We start from the raw sequence: 21,465 nt of genomic DNA, 5'->3' as shown, positions 1-21,465 counted from the left end.
GATTTGTCAGAAAAATCTTGTTGTATTGGTTATCTGAGGAGAGCTAGGAAAACTCAGAAGTGGGGTTTTTTTTAATTGTGTAAGCCCACAGACAAAGACACAATTGTAAAGGTTTTGGGTGAACTTGGGAAAACCTATTTTGTTAGTGAACGCTAATATCCCCTGTGTGAGGATATTAGGAGTGGAGTAGCATTCTGTGTGGCTGTTGTTTAACAGTTGGTGAACACACAGGCGAACCACTATAATCCCTTGTGTTGTGGTTGAATGATTTATACATCTGATCTTTAATTATTCTTTTGTGGGATGTATGTATGGTGGTGAATTTTGTAATCATTTAATTCAAGCATTGTGAGAATTTTGTAATAGTTTAGAATTTATTTTCTGCTATTCCTTTATCAGCTTGATATTCAATTTCCTTTAAAAGTTGTTCCAGCAAGGTTGCCCTGCCATTTTTATGGTGTATGGCTATCCCTAGAACAATACATTTGTGATTACAATTTATTTTAATTCAGTTTGTATTTATTTCTGTATTCCTCTTCGGATTGAGATTTAATACAAAGATCTTTCTAGAAATAAGGTTGTCCTACCATAAACTCTGGTTTTTGGTGTAAGGTTGTCCTTAGAACAACATTTGTATCAACCTTTCAAGATCTGAATTTTGTGGTTATTTTACTTTCTTGCATTGTGATTTATTTTGGCTATCATATTCTTTTTAATTCCGCTGTTATAAGTTTTATTTGGCATTGTCCTATTTTCCGTAACAAGACGCGACCTGAGGGTTGTATTGCAGAACAATACATCCAAGAGGAGACGGTTATATATTGCAACCAATACAGAGGAAAACATAAAACAAGCCTCTTGGAAAAGCTAGAAAAATGTTTTGACGGAGTCATTCCAAAACCACAGAAGTTATAAGAAATTGTTGACGATGATTCTAATGATGACAATGTTGGTTCAGTAGGTTCGAGTCAAAGTGTCATCCTAATGGGTATCAAATATGAACAAGCTCGTACTTGGGTCATGAAGAGTCATCCCAGCCATGATGCGTGGGAAGGGTATGTACATTTAGCTCATATGTATATATCTTCTTTACTTTATGCAATTTCAATATAACATTTGTATTGAATAACCCATCGGAAGTACAAAGATTTCTTGCGGCGATGCTACAGGAGGACCAACAAGGTGCCTATCGAGGATGAATTCATACCTTGGTTAAAGAGACAAATAGAGTTCAATGAATCTAACGAAGAAGAATTCAAAGATATAGTGAGAGGAACTCTAGCTTTTGTTACGTAATACAATAAGTATTGTATTAATGGTTTACTTTTCGTCAGTAAGGAATATGAGGAGAATAAAACGAACCAAAATAGTGGGGTTATGACAGAGGGTATGACCACCTTCCGATCTAGTGTTAAGGATATAAATACAGTGGATGAAAATCAACCTTACTATGGAGTCCTTCATAGAATTATCCAATTGGAGTATCGTACAGGGTATAAGCCTATCCTATTTAAGTGTGATTGGGTGAAGGTGACACATCATGGTGTTTCTGTTGATGTCGAAGCGAATCTGAGATTAGTAAGCTTGTCTAATCTTTATAGTTCAGACAAAGTAGGTGAGGAGCCATTCATTCTCGCAAAGCATGCCATACAAGTTTTCTACTCCAAAGATCATAAAATTCCTAAATGGCACATGATATTGGAGGTTCCAAAAAATATTTTTGTCGAAGAGGAGACATGCCTTCTATCAGAATGATTAAAGGCTGTAACTGATGCCAATGCAAGACCTGATCTCACCACCTTATCAAATGCCGATGAGTTGATATTCAATGAACTTGAAGCAGTCAGTGTTGTAGTTGAGAAAATAAAGAAAAGAAAGCGATCAAGGAGAATCTATTGAATCGTTTGTATTTTTAATCCATGTAACAAAATGATATATATTGAAGGAAATATAATGAAGGTATGGATAATATAGTGAATTTTTTGTACTTTATCTGTTATCTAAATTATTTCTTAACCATTAGTGTTTTTTTTCTATTAGCATATAAATAAGCACATGGATTCACAACCTGAGGCATTGGGTGCAAATGTGAGTAACACCAAAGGTAATAAGATAGTGTTAATTAGATATGTAGATTTCATTTTTCTTATATTGTGGCAGTAATCAACGATGTTTATATATAATTATTATTCTTTTTTATGTAGATGTGCTAGCTTCTTCTTCATCTAGAAAGAGAGGCCCTACTAAGGGTGCTTTTTTACATGTGCAACCTAATAGGAAAAAAGTCCTTAAGACGAATGAATTCGGGCAACTGAATGAGGACAGTCCCAATCACAAAGACTTTGCATCACATATCAGTGTCATAGCCCATGCTCATATCCCGATCATATACGAGGACTTTCGCCAGGTGCCTTATGCACACATTCAAAAGGTCATAGAAACATTATCACTGTTTTATGAGTTTGAGGGTCAAAGTTGGGATGCAGGTGTTTGGTACATAACACAAAGCATCAATGAAACATGGAGAAATTATAAGAAAAGGTTGACTTAAAAATATATAAAAAACAACGATCCTATAGTTGTTACAGATAGTCCCCCCCCCCCCCCCCCCCACCCCCACCCAAAGTGTCCCTATGGAGGATTGGAGGATCTTCGTGGATCAGCACAACACCGAGCAATTCAAGAGAGCAAGTGCAAGGAATAAAGTCAATCGGGCAAAGCTAAAAGGACCTGCATGTCTTGGGAGGCGCAGCAAGGCTGTTACTCGCCATCAAATGGTATGTATCTAAAGATAGGTATTATAGTTTAAAATTAAATTAAATTTTAATCTGATTAACTCTATTAATGATGTGTATTTGAATGATATGTTATGTGCTAAAGGCAATGGAGAGGAATCTTACCTCTGATGCCGAGATAGGTAGAGGTGATGTCTACTTAAGAGCCCATACGAGCAAGGAGAAAGTCGTCCAGTATCCTGACCTTTTTGTAAGTGCACCCCTCCTACCACTAACTAGTAACATTACGAAATGTCATTATATAACTTTAAATTATTTTACAATCATTTGTATTAATTTTGTCACAGCAAAAACTAGATGAGCTTTATAGTAGCAATCCCGCTTCTAAGATGACCGGTGTTGACGATGCCCTTACACAGGTACTAATAAAGTTTTAAAATTACTTGAGTTTCACGGTAATTATGAATTTTCAAATAACTTGATTTGCAATGTTTTACAGTTGGTTGGTTCTAACAGTAGAGGGCGAATGCATGGTCTAGGTTGCTCGATAAGCAAAACAGGACTGAAGAAGTCAACCCCTACCCGTTCAAACCTACATAATATGGCAAAAGAAAAGGAAGGCCTAGCGCAGGAGATATTAGAGATAAAGAAATCATTAGTTGATATAAAGTCCTGGGTGTGTATGCATCAAGAGGCACAGTCTGGTCAAAACCTCTCATCACCACCAGTGGCTAAATCTACTCAGGCATCATCGGTATGCAACTATAATTTCGCTAATGTAATAAGCTTACAATTATATTATAAATTCTAACAATACCAACGCCATTTTATATGTGTACATGTAGCCGGATACGATATATATCGGTAAGAAATGCGAGTTGCTTGGTTGAGGCTTACGTGGTGTTGTTATTCATGGTCAAGTACACGAAGTTAGTCCAAATGCAATTGTCCATTGTGAGCCATTAGTAGAGGGAGCTTTTGTTGTTATCCTGACTGAGATTATACACCCTGATGCTCCTTTGTGGAAAGAAGAAGGATTCGCATCTACACTTGGAGAGGTCGGTCCGGGATCACTTGTTCAATGGGGGAAGCAATCAATGAGATTCCAATAATTTGAACAAATATAGTACTATATAATTGAACATATAGTAATTTGGCTTAAGTGGGTTTTGGTTGGGGCTTATACGATGCTTTTTTTAGCTTAAGTAGTTACTCTATATGATGTTTGGCTTAAGTAGTTACTCTATATGATGTTTGGCTTTTTTTTTGGTACTCTATAGTTCATCAATATTTATAGTCTGCGTGAATTTTGCACCATATATTTGAATATATTTATAGTCTTAGGCTCCATTTGGTCATCACATTAATGTTTATGAATGTAAATTTATCTTAAACCAAATGGACCTTAAGCCCTTTTTTAACTCCGCCAATGCGACTCCTTGCATTGCCGGTCCCAAGCCTAGGTAAAGGAGGAGGGAGAAGGGCTTCAAGGTGAGCTTTATCATTTTTTTTTCATTTTTTTAAGTTGTTATAATTTTTGAGTTTATTTTTGCTTGCAGGTTGGCAGATTTGCTCGCATATGTTGGCGTATGGCCTTACAATTCTCAGAGGTACTCATGGAACTTAACAGGATCATTGGCCTATAAGTTCATTCATGTTGGATTTGATGATTTTACATTTAGTAGATTATGATGTCAATGGGATCACCTAGTGATGGGAGTAGAGGATTTTAATGGCTGAGAAAATTCCTTGATTAGAGATTGGATATTTCTTATGAGAGAATGTACTGGATGAAGAAACAAAGGATGCTCAATCAGAAAAATATCATTCTTTTGCTCAGACTACCAAATGACATCTCTGTTATTGGATGATCATAGCCATCGAGTCAGTGGAATGAAAATGGGCAATTACATCCATTGGCCCACATTTAACCGATGGCCAAGTGGATCGTTAGGACATAGGAGGGTGGATTTTATGGGCAGTGCAAATTACTCAATTGGAAATTGGATACTTCCTCTTGTGAGAGAATGTAATGAATGAAGAAACAAACAATTGTTTACAATCAAAACAATGCTCTTTTGCACATTTTGCAGCCCACAAATCATTCGTATAGTGTTATATTTTTATTTCTTGGAATACATGTGATCAATTTTCAAGATAGCACAATGATGGTTTATACTTAGGTCTCATATTCTCTGTAACCATAGCAATTCTGTCCTCTCATTTCTAGAATATACAACTTGGTAGAACTAATAAAGACTTTTGTTTTCTAGGTCCAATCGCACACACTAATTCTAAGTCATAGAAAGTTACATTTGTGGATTTCATTGAAATAATTATATTTCTCTCCCATTGTGGACACAATTTCTTTCTTTCTTTCTTACGTGAACTGTGTTGCTGGTTGAAATGAGTCCCTATACAAAGATTTCAGGCTGGTACACCTGATGCATGGCTAAGATGTCCTACAACGATGGTAGGTTAGCAGGCATGGCTTGTAGTGGTGCATGTTTAGAGCTGTTTGGGAATCAGATAGATCTGTTGAGAAAATCAATGGCCACTTATGGAATATTTTCATTGATGGACATGAAGTTCCTGTTAGAAGTTGTATTTTCATTGATGTTGGCACTCTATTTTTGAAAATTCTGTTTGTTCATTTTAATGGTTTTGAGAAATCGAAACCCATGTAAATAGAATAAATATGAAATCTAATTACAAGGATAATGGAGAACTCCCTAACTAAAATTTCTTATTTCAGGCACTTGTTGTCCTCATGTATGATAGGGGTCCAAACTGGGAGCTGATAAGTGATGCCATCAACGGTACCCTGCAGTTTAAGGTGAAGTTGTATTTGGATCTTTTACTTTGGTTATACTAGAAGCAGAGTAACTTATAGTGATCTAAGGGAGCTGGAGCATTTTCTGAGTATGGAGCACAGTAATTTCATATTATTTACGAATTACTAGAATATGAAGGACAACTTATTAAATGTGTTGACGCACTTGGCCATAATGAAAATGATACTATTAAATAGTTAGAAAATGAGTTTCCAATGGTGGAAATCTAAGGAACAAATTGTATGCTGAATATTTGCCGCTAGAAGTGTAGTATGAAGACATTATTACAGTATTTTTAATGTCTGTTTAAAGTCACAAGCCTCACATTTATTTTAATGTCTGTAACTTGCAGTATGAAGGTCTCAAACACTGAGTGTTTGAGTGTTCCTTGGCTGACCTTCAGGCTGATGAGGATCAATCTTACAGGAAGATCCGTCATAGAGCAGAGGATATACAAGGAAGGAATGTCCTAACAAACTTTTGGGGAATAGATTTTAGAATCGACAAATTAAGATCATTGGTCCGTAAGTGGCAAACCTTGATCGAGGCACATGTAGATGTGAAGACGACAGTTAACTACACCCTGAGAATGTTTTACATTGGAATCACCAAGAGGCGCCCTAACCAAGTTAAGCGAACCTGTTATGCCCAGTCAAGCCAAATTAGACAGATTCGTAGAAAAATGAGGCAAATCATGGTTAACCAGGCAACATCCTGTGATCTCAAGGAGTTGGTGTAGAAGTTCATCCCTGAGGTGATTGGAAAGGAGATCGAGAAGGCGACATCCAATGTCTATCCTCTGCAGAATGTCTTCATTCGGAAAGTCAAGATCCTTAAGGGCCCAAAATTTGATCTTGGCAAGCTGATGGAGGTTCATGGTGACTACTCGGATGATGTCAGAGTGAAGTTGGAGAGGCCAACAGATGAACCATTGCAGAGGCGAAAGCTGAAGTTATTGGCACTTAAGGTTTAGTGTTTTCATTTTCCGTTTCTATCTTCAATTTTCATGGAATGTTTGAGGATTTTGATTTAGTGGATGGAGAATTTTGAGAGATGACAATAACAAATATACATGTAACTGTTGTGCAGATATGGTTTCTGCAGGCTGTGGTGCAGATATACATGTAACTATTAAAATTGAAAGTGCAGACTCCACACCAAATCTGCATTCTATCATTTCTACATTTGATGGGGTAATCAACTTAATCATTCCATTGCCAATCTTAAAAAATGCTGCTAAGTTTAACTTGTTGATTTATCCTTGCACATCTCTGAGACTTGAAGTGTTTTGACACTGCTATTTAGTTTAGCACATTGATTTAACTTCTTAACGGTTGAACCTCTTTATCATATTTTATAATTCTCAACTACTACAGCTTGCATCTAACATGTCTCATGTCCTATTCTGCTTCCTTTTAAAGAGTCAACTTCAGCTCTCTTTATTGGCCAATACCCAAGTGTTGGCATTTTCTCTGATAGCCAAGAATCAACTTTCTTGAAATATACACACAGATTACACCCTTATCAACATATTTGTGGATCGAAATTCTTTACTATTCCAAAGATTGTGCATTCGATGGTACATTAATATCTATTTGAGTCAATGTGTGCCGCATGTAGATTTTGAGTATGGAGCGTCATACACACCCTGAGTATCATATATCTCCTCCCAAGTGAAATAGAGAAATGATCCACTACTATCAAAGCAGAATAACTTATATTACTCTTAGTTGCACTGGGTCACTTTGATAGCACAATTCATTGATCTAAGTTGTTCATTTGCTCAATCACAGATTCAATGAGCTACTATGCAAAAATCACAATTGCGAACCTTGCTGGGAACAAAACTCTACTTCTGCCTATGCTTGCATTCAACGTCATCAATGGAGGATCACAATTTTGCGAACCTTGCTGGGAACAGAACTCGGTATGCATCTTCTTCTTCTTCTTTTTATTTTTTTTAAATTTTTTATTTTAATCCCGAAATGGTTTCACTATCAACCTGAATTTTGCATCTACCTGAAATTTGGTTGGGTTGGGTTGCGTTGCATATAGAGGAAGTGTAAAGACAAGGTTGCGATCCACACAACAATGGTAGTTGATTTTCTATACATTAAATACCATTGAAGATCCTTTTATAAATTTTCTAAGGAACAATGGAACAATGGAAGTTGTTGTTCCAAACTGACAGTTGTTGTTTAAATATATCTTAATGTTGTTGTTGTATAGAATAATGGTAGCAGATTTTTGAAGTGTGTGGAACAGTTGTTGGGGTATGAAGGGTTTAGTTGAACAGTTGGTGAAGGGTTTTGTAGATTTTCAGAGAGAGATTTCAATTCACTGTTCTTTTGCTCTTTTTTCTTGAATTTGAGGTTGGGAGTTTGAAATTTCAGGTCCTCGGGGAGAGCTATGGATTTCAATGTGATTGTTAGTCTTTCTTCATGAACTAGAAGTGGGTATTTGAAATTATGGTTTTCATTTTTTCTAACAGAGATTTGAATTTTGGATGTGTTGCACTTTACATGTGAATTTGATTTTCTTGAATCTGATTTTCTTTTAACATCTTTCTTAATGCAGATGGGGTGTTAAGAAGCCTCAAATCATGAAAAAAATTTGTCACAATCTTGTCAAATGCAGGTCTTAGGATGACCATGCTCCAAGTGGGTCCATTGCATTTTCAGCTCAATCTTCAAAACACACACAAACACATTTTTAGCCTCTTACGTATAATGTCATAACATGCAATTTCTTCCATTTTGTATGATGAAATTGATTTTCAACCATGTGTATTATGCTTTCAGATCAAAGAGAAGCTGAGAATAGGGTGTTAGTTGATGGCAAATTGATAACCAGTAGAGGCACATCCATGGAGTTTTCGCTTGCAATTGTTGAGAAGCTATTTGGCTGCGAGAAGGCATTGGATCTTACTGCTAATGAGAACTTTAAATAGACATATAACTATTATGTTGGCATTGTACTTTTGTGAATGGAAATGAATGATTGTATATGATTGAATGAATGAATGATTTTGTTTGATTGAATGATCTAGCCATGAAGTATTTATCTATTTTAGCTTATATGAGTTATCAAGGTGTACTACAATGGTGAGAGCTACCATTATTTCTGAATTTTTTTATTAACATAGGCATTAACTATGGATATTAACCGTAGCCCTTTACCTGAAAACCGTAGCTCTTGCTAATTTTAGGCTTTTACTACGGTTGTCATGCTACTTTTAGCTACAGATATAATCCGTACCTATATATAATTTAGCGCTACAGAAAATATTGCTACGGATTTAATCCGTACCTATTGTCTATATAGCTACAGCCAATAATTGTAGCTGTTTATCTAAAAACCGTAGCTGTTTCTGCTTTAAGGCTATTGCTATAGTTCTCGCGCTACTTTTAGCTATAGATATAATCCGTAGCTGTAAATAACTTAGCACTACAGAAGCAATGGCTTCGAATTTAATCCATATCCATAGGATATACGGCTTCGGATAAGATCCGTAGCCATAGATTTTTGACCTATGGCTACGACATCAATGGCTACAGTCGTGCTACGGACTTTAACCATAGTCATAAGCCTTTAGCTACGGTTTTTATCCGTAGCCTTTGCCCAGTTTTTTGGTAGTGTTCCAATTCCAAGTTAGTTTTGCCTTTCTGTTGATAGAGTTAATCACTATCTTGGAGTTAGATTCAACTACCACCTACAAGTAATTGAGGCTGAAAGCGAGGGCTAGACTGTCATAGACCACGCGGATCCCAGTGTTATTGTTAGATCTTGTCCCATAGCCATTTGAGAACGCAAAGAGGAGATTTCCATAAGTCTCTTTGAATATTTTGCCTCCTCCAAAGGACCCCGAGTTCCTTCTGGCCGACCTGTCAACATTTAATTTCACCCAACCATCTCTTGGACAGATCCACTTAACAACCTGGAAATCTTACTGGCGGAGGGGGGGTCGAGCAACCTCAACCCTCGCAAGGTTATCCGATTGATCTAGGAGAGAGGGGAGGAGTTAGGTTCTCCTTTGTTAATCCAGACTAGCCACAATTTGATTATAAACAATACCTCCAGAGCTGAGATAGGTTTACCTTTGAATTTGGCTTTATTCCTTACTTTCCGGATCTCCCACAAGATAAAACAAGGGGTGATCCCATGGAGAGAGGCTATGGGAGTGGTAGGGGAGATAGACATCCACCAATGCCCTAGCCTTTCATGCATTGAGCTGATGGGGCACCTAGGCGACGTCGAAAAGCTGCTTAAAGTGTTGCCAAACTTCCGCAGCTAGAGTTCCATTAATGAACAGATGGTCCAATAATTCTGTGTTGCGGAGCTGGCTAAGAATTGGGGAGCAGCTGACACATCTCGAGGCCATGGATATCCCCCTAGCCTGGATTCTGTTGTCGACCGGAATGGCCCCTATTGAATACAATGTGAACTATTGACTTTTATGTCCTTTAAGGCCCGTTTTGATACTACCAAATAAATTACTTTTTAACTTATGTTAACAAATTAAGTTACTTTTATCACTTAACTAAGTTTGGTAAACATCATTGTAAAAGTGACTTAGATGTAAGAAGCTACTTAGCTTAATAAGTTTATTTTATTTTATTTTATTTTATTTATGTATTTTTTTTAAATGCTTTTTAACGTGTAACTTTTCTACTTCTCTCTCTCATGGTCCATATCAAAGGGGGCTCTCTCTTCTCTCACCATCCATGTCAAAGGAGGCTCCATATGGTGGACTGTCCACATTAGAGGTGGGGGCTCACATGGTGGATGGTCCACATAAAGGGTGGTCACACATGATATATGATCCCCATATTAATGTGGGCCCATATATGGATGGTCCACATCAAATTAAGATCGGCCCATAATGATAAAAATCCCACATCCAAAGTGGGTTGATGTGATGGATGACCCACATCAAAGGGGCTTGCATGATGGACAATTCACATCAAAGGTAGGCTCCACATGATGGGCAATGGACATTGAAGCTGGGCTGCACATGATGGATGGCCCCGACATAATGAACGGTCCATATCAAAGGTCAATGCCTAATGATGAATGACCAATATCCAAGGCGCGCCCCGCATGATGGGCAACCCACATTAAAGGTGGGGCCCACATGATGGATAATCCACATCAAAGTTAGGCTCCACATGATGGGCAATTAATAATGGCAAGCCTTGCATGATGAATGATACACATCAATATGGGCCCCACAAGATGGACAGTCCACATCAAAGGTCAGCCGTGATCATTTCAAGGGTGAAATGGTGGGTTGCTTGGATGTCTAAGAGCCTAGTTATTCCAGGTCCAAGGAACTAGGGAGATTAGCCTGTCTCCAGGACCCAGGAGGGTCCGCGTAATCGGTGGGTGGGAATGGTTAAATGGGCCAGACCAAATGTTAACTGGGTTAAGCTTAACGTGGATGGTTCTACTAGAGGCAACCCGGTACCGTAGGGGGGGCGGGGGTATAGTAAGAAGTGATCGCGGCATGTTCCATTTTGCTTTTTGGGCATCTTACGAAGTGGTCTCAAATAACAAGGCAGAGATGAGAGCAGTGCATGATGGCCTTCTGTTGTCCCTCAGCTCAGGTATCTCTAACATCGAGATAGAATCGGACTCTAAAGTTACAGTAGACATTATTTCTAGGAAAGTGTCGTTTGGGTGGAAGTATGCCTACTGGGTCAATAGAATTAATGCCCTCATGAAGAGGGGCAATATCTCGATCACACTCATTTATCGAGGAGATAATGGGCAAGCCGATGGGTTGGCCCGGGTGGCAAGCGAGCATCAATCGTCTTGTGTTTGCCGTCACTCTCGTGATCTTCCATCTCATATTAGGGGCCTTGTTTTTCTGGAGAAAGCAGGGCTAGGGTCGGTTCGGTTGACGCACGCGGGTCCCTGACGGGCATCTTTTTTTATTTCTAGTATTTTCCTTTTTTTGGTTTCCCCCTTTCCTTGTATAGCTTATTGTTTTGTTTATGGCCCCGCCCAAATTTGTCCAGGTTGTAATCCTCTCTGTATATCAATGGAGCGGGGAGGCCCTATGAGCAGGGTTGTGCCTCTTTTTCAAAAAAAAAAAAAGTGGCACATATTCAAGGCGGGCTTCGCATGATGGACAACCCACATCAGAGGTGGTGTCCACATGATGGATGGTCCACATCAAAGGTAGGCTCCACATGATGGGTGGTGGATGTTAAAGGTGGGCCCCACATGATGGACGATAACATTGACAATGGGCCTCACATGATGGATGACCAACATCAAAGATGGGCCCTACATAATGAATGGTGCATATAAAAGGTTGGTCTCTAATAATGAATGCCCCACATCCAAGGTGAGCCCTTCAAGATAGACGGCCCACATCAAAGGTGGGGCCCGCACAATGAATGGTCCACATCAAAGGTTAGCCCCAAATGATGGATGGGGAATGTGAGAGGGACCAAATAAGCTTGAGAAATAATTAGTTGAGATTAGAATGCAAATATGCTTTTCTACTTTTTAGTTGATAAATACCTTACTTACCAAATATACTTATCTTCTTAATAAGTAGAAATCAAGGTAAGCTACTTATGGCATAAGTAGCTTATCTTAAGTAACTTGCGATCCAAACTCTCCCTTGATGTCAGTTACACCTCATGGATTAGGTTTTTAGGTAAATAGCTATGATGTTTTTCTATCTAGAGCCATTAAATTAGAGATTTTGAATGAGTGGTCTATAATTTCTATCTTACATCAAGTATATCCTGTAAAGCTAAGGTGGCAAGGTAGCTAGCTTTTACTTATGCCCTTGGGCACTGGACTGTCGTTCTGCATGCATGTGAATAGGGTTAGGCCAACGGGTTGGCCTATGCCATTTCTAATGAGCCTTGGCCCAGACACTGAGCCCAGATTTCAAGCCCGAGCTTGGCCTTCGGGCTAAGTTTAGGGGCCCAAGCCCTGGTAATGGATGGCCGGGCAGCCAGGCCGATTCCACCGCCATCTGCAGAGGTTTGGTACATATATGGGCATATTGCTGTAGAACCCAAACCGTTGATATGACGAAACACAACCTCCTTAAAACAATCTTCAAGATTGGAATATCGTAGACTGTTGGATAAATGGCCCACAAAGAAATGGTCGAGGGAAAGGCACATATTCAATATTCAATGGGAAGGGAAAAATAAAAATAAAAATCAAGTATCGAAGTGCCAAAAGTGTTCCAATCAGCAAGTTTCATTACTAGCTAGCCTCCATCCAACGCTGAGGCCCATCTTGTAAACGGTCTGGATTACCCAACAAGACACTAGATCCAACGGCTATAGTCCCTCGTGGGCTAGGGGTATGTTAAACTTCAACTGGAATCCGACTCGAGATTTGTGGTGGATGCTTTCAATGGGACTCTGTCCCTGCTTGAAAGCGGAGATATTGGTGGGCTAGAATGTCCCCTATGAAAAATAGGGGAAGTTTGGCCGTATCCTTCATCCTGAGGGAAGGAAATAGCCCAGCCGATTGCTTGGCTAAGGTCGGTGCGGTGAATCAAGTCCATTGGCTGCTTCACTCTGTGAGGGACCTTCCGACGTGCATCAGGGGCAGGTATATATTAGACAAAATAGATATGGGCGCCATTAGGGAAACCTTAAGCAGTCCATAGGTAAGATTTAGTATGATTTTTGTTAAGATATGATAGGCTTTCCGGGGGTTCTTTTTGTTTCCCGGAGGATCCGAATCTCTGTATTAAGGTAGTCATGTCAGTCCCTGTAATTTTTCCTCCCTTGAAATGAATTCCAATTTCTACCAAAAATAAAATAAATAAAATAAAACCGGCTATAGTCCCTACGTATCCTCTTACAATGCGTCCCGATGTATTCTAGCAAACCTCTCGTGTACATTAATTACCTCAATAATGCAGACGTCACCTCTTGAATCGGACATAGACCGAAAAAAAAATCCATCTAAAGATACCAAACGTATGGCCGATCTCAGTCTAAGATATAGTGGAATGATGAACCGTCCGATGGATGTCGTTTTCATTCAATTTGAACTTCAATGTATAGTCACTTTTTTTTTCTTTTTTCTTTTTTTTTTTATAAAAAAAATAATAATAAAAGAAGCTTTCCATATATGACCAGCCAATTACATTCGGGGTCCCCTGAGAGAAAAAGGACACGGGGACGCCTATAGTAGGATCATGAAAATAAACAAAGCTCTATACAAAAATTGAGAGGAGGAAAACAGAAACTTATCCTCGGCCTCTCTCGATTCTCGAACCTCCCCTAATGGAGCCGAGCCCAACCTTGTCTAGGAATAGTAGACCTCTCACCTTGGCCATAAGGTTATCCTGCCGCAGAATGAGCACACGTTCTTGCTCCAAACTCTTCGTTCGAGCCATTTGGTCCGCCACTGTATTACCTTCACTAAAAGAATGCTAGAACTTAAAATTGCCGTTACGCCTAATGTGGTTAATCCTCTGGATCCAGTACCCCCATTTCCAGCTGGGTTTAGCGGAACCAGAGAGGAAATTGACCACCAGTTGTGAATCCGATTCTACTATCACATTCTTAAAGCCTCTACCTATACACAGATCCATATCGTCAAAAATGGCTCTGAGCTCCGTGTTAACATTTGACCCCACTCTATAACCAACGGAGAACGCGAAATGAAAAATTCCTTTGTCATCTCTACATATGCCTCCCCCGCCAAAATTTTCGGGGTTGTCGAGGGACGATCCGTCCACATTGAGCTTCACCCAACCTGGTTGCTGTTTGACCCATCTCACCACGGTGGGTGGGTGGAAGAGGCCATGAGAAGACTTCCAACGACAAGCAGAGTGAGCAACCGAACCGAGCCTAACAGTGGCTCCTGCATTGGCCACTGGGTGAGACAAAAGACCTGGACTGCCCTGTAATCCTGCTGTTACATCCTCACCCAAATCACCATTGATAATGGACAACCACCATTTACCTCTGGCAATAACAGAGGCGGCCGATGGAGAAATACCGTCAAAGACTGCTGTGTTCCTGCTCTTCCAGATACTCCATAAGATGATAGACAAGGCTAGCTTATGCAGCACAGAGTTCGCTGAACCAGAAGCAGAGGCGGCCCACCACTAGGCCAATCTTACCTCAACCAACTCTGTTTCTATGATGTGGACATCAAACAATCTTCCAAAGAAGGACCAGGCGGCCTCCGCAAGGGGACTGTTCAAAAAAAGGTGGGAAATGGATTCAGAGGAGTGGCCCTGCCGAGAATTGCCGCAATAACACACACATTTGGATGCCATACTAACACCACGGGACTGGACAGCCTCGTCCACTGCTATGGCTTTCATTAACACCCTCTAGGACAGTAGAGAGATTCTCGGCGAGAGCTTTCCATGCCACACCCCACGCGCCCAGCTTCTATTAGGCATAGGTGAGCGACATTTATCCCATGCCGAAGTAATGGAAAACTAACCTGACACGGAAAAAGGCTAGATAGGAGAGTCCATTCCCTCATAAATGCAAAATCCTTGCTAGAAATTGAAATTAATGACCCAATGAGGCAAGAAATTGAAAGTTGCCGAAGGGGGAAGAGGGCCATTCTTACCCAACACTTGAGCCATTTTCAACTGAAGAAGGGAGGCCGGAACAGGGGCTGAAGATAAAGATGAAGCGGACCAAGACCAGTCCAATTGTCTAACCAGATATTGCAGTTGCCTTCTCCCAAATACCACTAAACGAAAGAATCCGCAGTCAGAATTAAAGCATAGATTCTCTTCCACAGAGGCGATGCAAAACTAACGGGGTCGTGCAGCTTGGGTGAGGTTAAATCACAGGTGTATTTAGTAAATATAAAGGAGCTTCAGAGACTCTTTGCCGATGAAAATATGATCTCCCAGGCCATCTTCAAATGAAATACAGACATGGTATCCATAAGTTTCCTAATGCCCAAACCCCCCTCCTCTTTCGGGGACGCAATAGTCTTCCAGCTTTTTCAATGGCATTTGCTTTTGCCTTCGTTCCAGCCCAAAAAAAAACATCGCAAATCTCTTCTCTAGGTCCTTCAGAACTATGGTCGGGATATGAACAGCCGCCAAGGAGTGGACGGGAATGCTGCTCAACACATGATGAATCAGGACAACCCTCACAGCCTGCGATAAACATCTGGACTGCCAACCCCTGATACGCCCTTCCACCCTATCCAAAAGCAGACGGAATAAAGCTACCTTTAGTTGTCCATAGCCAAAGGGACTCCCAAATACGTGAACACCCCAGACGCCCTAACAATCCCAAGAACCGCTTCAATTGCTCTCACCCTAACTTCACCCAGCTTAGGAGAGTGGAGGAAAGTGCTCTTTCGAAGGTTGACCTTTTTCCCCGAGCCTTGTTGATATCCATCAAGGAACGACTTCATAGCCCTTAAGGACACGAGACCCCCATTGAGAAATAATAGCATGTTATCCATGTAAAGAAGATGAGAGACTATCGGACAGCCAGTCTGTCACGCCCCAAACTCGGAAAACGGGCTCACAAAATTCTCAATCGCCAAATCCGGCACCGACAGCCTCCGTAGTGCCCCATTCTTGGATCCTGGCACTCACATGCCAGATTCCGATCCTGTGATCCTACAAGGAGGATTTTCGGTATGAATTATTATTTTTTAAATGGAGCATAACCACAAGCATAACCAAGTCACCAAAACAACATCACCACATATCCACTATATCAAAAACTTTAAGTACAAACCGGGAAGGAAAACACAAGGTGATCAAAAAGCTCCAAAATAAACTAATGCATACTCTTGCCTCAACGCTGCTGCTTTCCAACGATACCTACATGCAACGGTCGTGCATAAGCTTACAAAAGCTTAGAGGGTAGTGTAAATGTGTGCGCAGGGCAAGTGCCAAGTGTACAATATCAGAGTAATGCGAAAATATGTGGTAAGTCCATGAATGCTATCAGTTGTACCAAAACTATATGATGCAAGGCATGAATGCTATTGGTCATACCAAGGCCTTGCGATACAAGGCCTATGTAGCCGAATATCATAGCAAGATGCAAAGCAAGCATGCCAGTCCTTATCAAGTACACATATCAGTACAGTTTTTCTCTAGATATCATCGGGGTCTAGTACACTCACACTGAGTACCTCCTCCCTAGCTGCATAGCTAAGCAAGTGGAAGAGACCACACTATCCGCCTGACCAGTAGTCTGTCAATACCTACTCAGCTCGTCGATAGCAGACTCATTTGCAAGTTGGTCAAACTCAGCCTAGCTTATAGCCCCCTTACTTAGGCGGATAAGGCCACACCCCCTTCCAATCGACCATGACATAATGGGAGATGCGGCCTACTGGTATTTAGCACTCGGGCGCTCATGTATCCACTCAGTATAGACGTTGGAGCATCTCCTGGTACCAAAAGGTTCTAAAATTTTCACCCAAAGACATCCTAAGTGCCCACAATGCTAGATCCAATATTTTCGGTATCCCATACAACCATCCACGATGTGTCTGTGGAGGCCACAGCCTTGATGTCGCTAGGGCGTGCAGTGATCAAGTCACACATATACGAAATGCATGAGTCACATCGTCAAATCATGCAACAATCCTGCATATACTACGTGCTCATGTGGGGGCACTCTGTCTCATAAGGAGTCCCGTAAATGTCTCAGCCCAATGGCTCATGCTATGATCAAACATTCCTCATATCAAGCATACATATGGTGCGTATGCGAGTGAATCATGGAAGTGCACTAAGCATGTTATAAAGTAATGAACTATCCTTACACCGAATATGGGCCTAGACAGCCTACACATAACCAGTATGAGCCTATCAATGGGCCCAGGGAGAGTCATAATGCGGACATTTAACCATCATTATTACAATGTGGACGTCAAACCGACATTGCTCCCAAGGCATGGCCCGCCATAAAACATCATTACACAAACCATGGAGAATCACACATTGCAATGGACATATATACATCTCATTGGGCCTCGAACCATAGTCTTTAGATACATCAAATGGGCTGCCTCATATGGGCCTTATATAAATCAAGTGGGCCACATCAATGGGCCTAGTGTACATTGCAATGGGCCATAACCCCTGGGCCTTGAAATACATCACAGTGGGCCTCATAACATGGCCATATATCCATATCAAGGTAGGCCTCAACAACGGCCACAGTTACATCAAGATGGGCCTAATAGCATGGCCATTTATATTAAATGGGTCACCCCAACTGGGCCCTATGCATATCAAATGGGCCATACACAAGATAAGTGGTGATAATGAATTCCACCATTTAAAATCCCTAAGGCCCACCATAAAATATGTCTCCCATCCAACCTAATCATAAATTAACATAGGGATAGATGAAGTGGGGAACAAATATCAACTTAATGGGAAGCTACTATGGCCCTTAGAGGTTTTTGAACAGTGGGCATCATTGACCACTACTTAAAATGGTGGGTTCCACTTGAACTATAGATCTGACTCGTTCTTTAGCTTATGTCATAAAATGAGCTTTCAAAATGGGCGGACAGATTGGATGCAACACAAACATCATGGTGGGTCCCACCGCCCAGGTGTGGACGGTGTGAATAAAACACATAAATCATGGTGGGGTTCACCGTCCACTGCCATGGATAGTGTGGAGAGAACATATACAGCAAGTAGGTTCTACCGTCCCGTACTGGGGATGGTGTGAATAAAATACATACATCACTGTGGGTCCCACGTGGGGCCCACCATAATGCTTATATGCCATCCAATTTGTTCATAAGGTAACACGTGCCTGGGTGAAAAGGGAAAACAAATTTCATCTTGATCCAAAACCTCTATGGCCATAAAAATGGTTTCACTGGCAGCCGTTCAAACACCATTGTTTCCAATGATGTGGGCCACCTAAGCATTAGATCGGCCTGATCTTTGGAGGGGCCCACTACAGGGAAGTTCCCACTAAATGAACGAGGTGGATACATAATATACATCAGGGTGGGGCCCACGGCTGGGACCGTGGGTCCCTGTCATCCGCCCGCTACACGCAACAGCGGTCTGCTGCTGCTAACGCAGCAGCAGGCGCTGCCTTGTATAATTTTTAAAAAAAACCCATTTTTTGAGGGTTTTTCATACGTAGGGCCCGCATCAGGTAGATCTACCCTAACCATTGGTCTCTAAAGACCATAACAAATCCATCAAGCCCAATATTGGGCATCTTTCAGCATGTAGAAAAATGTAGGTGCATTTAAACGGTGAAAATCACTGTTTTTCTGAAGCATGGCCCGCCGGAAAGTTGGATTAGTCCCATTTTTCGACTCAATGCCTAAAATAGTCTAAGGAAAGGGATGGACGGCGTGGATTGAATTTGTACATCAAGGTGTTGCCTACATGAGTGGCCCACCCAAATACTTTAAAAATATAAATATCTTTTTTTTTACACTGAATGCACCGCACGTCAGTGCACTCCTGTTTGTGCTGCAACGTCAAGCATCCCTGGACGCTGGACAGTTTAGATATTGGGCATTTTTAAGGTGGACCCCACCTGCAAGCATGCTGCCTAGGTAGGCCACCAATGGTTGGATGGTGTACATAAGGTACACATCAAGGTGGGGTACATCCAAGTGGGCCACATGGTCACATCATCACGTACAAAAATAAACAAATATAAAGAGAGGGAGAGAGAAAGAGAGGAAGTGGGACACGTGTGATGGAGGGCTCGGCCACTATGAGCCCTCCCTTGCAAGAAATCATACATCAAGTGGGTCCCAATACATATGGACCTACCAAATCAAGGATCAACGGTGGAGATCCCTTCTCCACCCAAAATGGACGGTCTAGATAACCTCTTTTCATGCAAGGGAAATAAATATCATGATGGGGTCCATGGAGAATGGCCCCATCATGGGATGATCGTGAGCATCAAGGTGGGCCATCGGCCACACCTAGGGTCCAAAGTGAGATCCATACCATCAATCGGTAGGCCTCACTTGGCTCATCATCAAAATATAAAAAATCTAGCCTAATGAGCAGCCACCATTAGATCTTCTCGGTCCGTTGGAACGCCAATTTCCTTGTGTCCCACTTTGATGGTGGAAGATGAAGTTTGAATAGCTAGGATGATGGCTTTTTGGGATGAAAAGGTGGGCCACCAAAAATCACTTTTCTCTCACATGGAAGAGCTTGGATGTGTGCACCTCTTTTGCTTGGAATTTGTTGCTTGGGAAATGAGGGAGAGAGAGAGTTGTAAGGAGAGAGAGTGATGGATGTGAGTGATGGGTGAGGTGATAATGTAGTTGACATGTATGGGTGTGTAAGAGAGAGGGTGAGGGAGAGTTGACTTGGTCGTTGTTTGGGGATGGGGTGAAAGGTGATGTGTACTTGACATGAAGTGATTGATTGATGGATTGATTAATTGATTGATGGGACATGTTGAAGAGATTCTCTTGGGATTGCAAATGTGCGGCATTTTCTTCGAAATAAACGCCGGCTCACATCTTCCTGCCAGGGTATCAGATCGGTGCGTAAGTTGTGGCATTGGAACCACGGTGATGGTGTGGTTGCAATGATACAAGTCTCAAATTAAGCCGACTCAAATCTATGGGATTCGACTTACGGTCGTGCGCAAACGTCGATTATACGTCACAGGTTGCCAAAATTCAACGGGAAAGATCGCGGGAGTCGACGGAACAGTATGGACTAGGATATGGGTTTTACACAGTCCTAAGCTAATGTATAGTCACTTAATAAGTGGTTTGGATCTTTGGATTTCAATATCGGTGGACTGTTATCCGTAATCATGCCACGTCTCATGTTAATAGCTCCATCTTTCCTGCTTTGCCCTTCGTTTTGTTTTGTTTTTTGTTTTTTTTTTAAATTTTCTTTTTCTTCAATCTTGTAACAAACATTTTGGTTAGATCTATCCACTACTTGGGTCATTTTGTGTAGGAACTAACATCATGTGATCATGTTCTTCGCAGAGCACGATCTAAGAATTCTATAAGGTGGGCCTTATTAATCAACGGTGTAGATTATCTTGAAGGTTGGATAGTGTGATTGGGTACACTAGTGGACCCCATTAAGTTGTGTAAGGGGTGGAGTGCTACAACTGTGATATGTACATAGTATTTTAGAGGAACTATGATTATCAATTCATGTGGAGCCTTGGGAAGTGGAGTTTTGATGGGTTTCACTCCAATCTAACACCATCGATAGAAATAACAATCCCATCAGAACTTCTCTAACAAGGTAAGGAGAGGAAGACTCCGGCATCTGACTAATATTAGCAATGGCATCCCAACAAGATATGCCCCATAGTTTTTCAAATCTCCATATCTGATGCATAGTAAGATCCTTTGGCAATTCCATAATCAAATCTGCAAAAGGGATGCAGCTACCAAAGCTGGTTTCTTCTAAGCAGGGAGCTTTTGTGCAAGGTTGCCCTATAACGGAGAACATAGCGTTTGCCCAAGAGGTAGTTAAGGAGATAAACAGGAAAGTGAGAGGGGGCAACATAATGCTGAAGCTCGATCTGGAAAAGGCCTACGACAGGGTGGAGTGGGGCTTCCTAAAGCTAGTGCTAAGGAAATTTGCCTTTAGTGATAGATAGATCATGCTGATGGAAAGTCGTTGGGGTAATAACTGGTTTTTAGTTCTTATAAATGGAGAGGCAGCTAGATATTTCAAATCTTCTAGGGCTCTTTGCCAAGGAGACTCCCTGTCTCCCAGGCTATTATTCTGGCAGCAGAAGCATTCTCCAGGAGCTTCAAGCAGCTGATGGTGAGAGGGTGGAGTCAGCCCTATAGGATTCGTAGGGGATGCCCGTTAGCCTCACACCTTCTTTGTGCGGATGATACGCTCTTGTTCCTAAATGGGGGCAGAGCTTACTTGTCATGCCCAAAACTCAGAAACCGGGTTCACA

At 41.1% G+C, this 21,465-nt stretch overlaps 1 pseudogene; it reads left to right on the top strand.

The window, feature by feature from the left end:
- Positions 1-5,222: 5,222 nt before the first annotated feature.
- On the top strand, positions 5,223-6,557 carry LOC131228859 (small ribosomal subunit protein eS1-like; annotated as a pseudogene).
- The last annotated feature ends 14,908 nt before the right edge of the window (positions 6,558-21,465 follow it).

The sequence above is a fragment of the Magnolia sinica genome, chromosome 16, assembly GCF_029962835.1.
Source record: "Magnolia sinica isolate HGM2019 chromosome 16, MsV1, whole genome shotgun sequence".
Taxonomy (NCBI): Eukaryota; Viridiplantae; Streptophyta; class Magnoliopsida; order Magnoliales; family Magnoliaceae; genus Magnolia; species Magnolia sinica.
Note: the sequence above shows the minus strand (reverse complement) of the source record. Positions and strands in the feature narration are given on the sequence as shown.